The sequence below is a fragment of the Curcuma longa genome, unplaced genomic scaffold (assembly GCF_044706935.1).
Source record: "Curcuma longa cultivar G26 ecotype Majalengka, Jawa Barat unplaced genomic scaffold, ITB_CL_G26_1.1 contig_28453, whole genome shotgun sequence".
NCBI classification, from domain to species: Eukaryota; Viridiplantae; Streptophyta; class Magnoliopsida; order Zingiberales; family Zingiberaceae; genus Curcuma; species Curcuma longa.
The window spans coordinates 16,035-20,229 of NW_027433709.1; the positions used below are offsets into that span (position 1 = coordinate 16,035).

At 38.6% G+C, this 4,195-nt stretch overlaps 1 pseudogene; it reads left to right on the top strand.

The window, feature by feature from the left end:
- The first annotated feature begins 343 nt into the window (after positions 1–343).
- On the top strand, positions 344–4,192 carry LOC141819254 (uncharacterized; annotated as a pseudogene).
- Positions 4,193–4,195: the final 3 nt, after the last annotated feature.

The window sequence follows — 4,195 nt, forward strand, 5'->3', positions numbered from 1 at the left end:
TATGGTTGAAATTCTATTCATAACCAAATACAAGATTTGATTGAATACATAAACAGTTACCATTTTCTTTTTGTCAAGTTAGCAGGAAATAATTCGTTTACGTTTTCTGATTCTATTTTAATCTTATTTATTAGCTTTCTGAATTACAATAAGCTATTGGGGCCCCAAGTGACAATCGTCTCCCTTGTAACGAAATTAGTGGGCCGGGCCGGCTGGAAAGGAGATGCTAACGGTTTGGGGTTGGTTAAATCGATTCATGTGAACCGTCTCCTACTTAAGGTCCGGTCCGGTCCGCAACGAACTAGTTATAATTTGCCTTCTCCTTGCTAGGGTTCGGGTTAAGTATCCTTCCCTGGTGTCCCTTCTCCCCCAAATCGTTCGTGTTCTTCTGATTTCTCGGGATATCTCCGCATGGCGGTTACCGCGCCTTCCTCTCCCCAAATCCTAGACTCAAACGCCGACGCCGGAAATCCATCGTCCTCCGCCCTCTCCGATTCGCCCTCCGTCGCTCCTCCCCCAGCCGTCCCTGCTCTCGTTCCTGTTGAACCCCGGACCTCCAACCCTCTGAACTCAATCCCTAATCCTGCGCCAGTTGCTCCTCCCCCTCCGTCCGTGCACTCTTTCGCTCCGTCTTTCCGCCCCCTAGGCGCTCCTCCTGTCCTTCAGTATCCAGCGGCAAATAACCCGATGGCACATAACCCTGCTTTCTTGGCGCCCATGGGTCAAACCCTAGGCATCCATCCGCCGGGCGTTTCTGCCCCTGCTTCGATGATGACTCCTGGAGCGCCTCCGGGATCGGTTCCGCCGCTACGGCCTGGCGTTCCCTACCAAGTTGCTCCAGGCCAGACTCCAGCGCCGATGCCTTATGCTCAAGTCGGAAATGGGTATATGGCTGTACCTCCTCAGGTTCCAATGGCGATGCCTCCGCCGGGTGGGTTGCCTTATCATTAATGCATATTTTTTCAGTTAGGCTATTGTCTTTAGTTACTGCTTTACCTTGCGCGTGCTCAGTTGAATTGCTTATATCTCTCCATTATAGTATTCCTTCTGTTTTTTACATCAGTTGCTTTTTAGAGGAAGAGGCTCTTTTGTTTTTGCTCGATAATAGTACTCAAAATTAGTCTCATTGTAGGAGGAATGATTTGCTTGGTTTAAACTTTGCTTGACCTCCACTTTCTGAAGGAATTTAATAGGTGGATATGCTAGAGTTAATTAATTGTCGTGTTTAGTGCGGCTGATAATTTAGACAGTATATTGGAGATGGAAAAGAAGAGAACCTATCCTATAGGTAGGTTAGAAATGGATTCATTTAATACCAATGACCTGGTATTTTCTCCTACAGCCTCGTCCAATGGTTAAAGGTGAAATGATCGACAGGCTTCCTCTTCCAGTTCTTAAAAGATGACTTCCAGTTACGTTGGTATGCTTAAATTCGTCTAATTATGTTGGATTCATAGCACCAGTTTGTGTATTACGTATTGCTTGCTAAGTTGGTAATTAGGTGTCAGATGCAGAAACACTAAATTTTGGTTATTGTTTGTGTTTTTTTAATGTTATATATACAATAACTTTGTTGGATGAACTTTATGGTTATCTTGCGTTTCTAAATCTGACATCAGTGGATCATGTTAGCATCTCTGCTGGTTGCATCATTTTACTGAGGTACTAAAATCTTCTTCATGTATTTGGTGTTGTCGTCATTCTTAAGTGTTTTTTTTTTCTGTACTCAAGCCATTCTTTTTTCCCCCTCAAACAATCTAGTTTTCATTGTTCTTATTAGGCTAAGTTGTAGTGATACAATTTTAGTGCTTTCAAAAATTGAATAGCATATTGACTTGATTGTGAGCTCAGAAAATTTATTTCACGGTGTAACTTCTGAAGTTTATATTGGAGGATGTAGATGAGGTAAGCTCAATTTCATATATTTCATTTTTTATGAACAATTTCTGTTTATCTGAATGTTCCCCCAGGTTTGCCACACAGCTGCTGGTATTTGCTATCTTTGTGGTGAGATCCCTTGTATGTTTTTGTTGTGTGGTAACCAATTTTAATTGTTATTGTTGATTTATTCAGACCATAAGATAGACGGTGTGATTTTTTATTAACTGCATTAGCAAGTTAAGGATCCCATTTGACATGTTGGCATAGATATTGTTTGTTATTCTACAGGAATGCACCGCTATCCAGCTCCTTACCAGATGATTCGCCCTGGATTTCCTCTGCGCCCAATTCCCCCAAATGGTGTTATTCCAGCAGTGCCTCGACCTCCAATTCCAGGTATTCGGGGTGTACCACCTGTAGCCACTCCTATTGTCCGGCCTATTGTTCCAATTGTTGCACCAGTAGAGAAGCCACAAACTACTGTTTATGTTGGCAAGATTGCTGCGACAATAGAAAATGAATTTCTCCTGTCAATTCTCAGAGTAAGTTTATTGGACACCTGTATCTGATTAATTAACATCTAGCTTTTTAACTCATACAATACTCTAGAAGATTTGTATTTGAATTTTGAACATCTTTTTATGTAAGCCTCTTTTAATTCTTTTTTTGTGCAATGTGTTTTTTATTTTGAAGCTTTGTGGGCCTGTAAAAAGTTGGAAACGGGCTCAAGATCCTTCTGATGGTACACCTAAGGCCTTTGGATTTTGTGAATTTGAGTCTGCCGAAGGAGTTCTTCGTTCCTTACGCTTGCTGAGCAAATTAAACATAGATGGACAAGAATTGATGGTATGGTTTGCCTAATGTCTTTAGTTCTTTTTAACTTATTTTTCAAATATATAAAACATTTATTAGGATTTAACTTGCTGCAAATACCATTGTTATTTCCTCTTCACTTTTGCTACATACATATGAGTATCTAGGAGAATCATGATTGTTGAGTATTAGAGAGTTGTACACCTGTGTTTCTTTTCTTTTTTTATTTCCTTGATTGTTGGTCGCTTTTAGGCATAAGTTTATGGGAGTTCTGTTCTGAAATTAAGTTATTTGATCCTTTGCGTTTATATATGACCTATTTCTTTTCCAATTATCAACACTTAAAAATTATACTTCCTATTGGTTGGATGGATCACACTCTGCAAAATTCTGATTACAATCAAGTTGAATTTAAGCTCTATTTATCATAAGCCAATCATGTTTATGCGTTATAGAGAAATCAGTTTGACATACCTTTCTATATCTGCTTAGTTAAATTTCTTAGATTTGTATTTTGAACTTTGAAGTTCTGACAAAGCATATTTTCTATAATACTGAGCAAAATTTGTACTATCTTTAGCCTGCCTCATTCTCACCCTTTCTATTACACATGCCTTCATGTTTGCTCAATATGAAAATAGACAAACATTTTCCATACTCCTTTTACACTTGCCTCCAGTTGAAGGTTGGAGAAGTGAACCAAAATGAAAACAGAAGGATAATAATGAGAGGAAAAGAAGTCGAAAGTAACTGTTTTTCCATGGTTATTGTTGAATAAAAGCAAATGAAAGGAAAACATTTATTCAATTTGACTAAGTTATTTTTCCTTTAAGTTTCCTGGAGGGATAGGAGGGATTATGAAGCTCTCCACTTTCCATTGTCCGCCTATTTTCCCCTTCCAACTATGAAAGAAGCTTTTCCTTCAAATCATACATGTATGTGCACTTGTTGTTATATTTCCCCTCCAAGCTCCTCCTCCAAACTAAACACCTAGAGAAGAACAAACTGGCAGGAACATGATTATGATATCTAATTAATGTCCAGCATGTACAATTTATTCTCTGTCCAAGTTTTTATTCTAGATACATTCATGAAATTATATTTGAGTTTATTATCAGTGAGAATGAAACTTATAATTTGTATTTTTTGTCTTTAAACCTACTTTAGGAATTTTAGATAATAACAGTACTATTTTCCCATCTTGGTCTCTAAAATTCTTATTAAAATTATATTGAATGTAGCATGTGTTCCTCTGCTTTGAATCCTTCATGTTTATTTGCGCTCAAATAATGCAATTCTTGGTTTGATATACTGATGTTTTCCCTTACCTGTTCCAGCTGAACATTAACCAAGCCACTAGGGAATATCTTAGTGTTATGTTGAAAAGAAAGCTGAAAAAGAGAAGCAGAAAGAAGCAGAAACTGGAACTCCTCCAATCGAAAAGGATAGTAGAGAAGGCTCTGAAAAGCAAGAGCAGCCTACAAAGCCAGTTGAAGAGGGA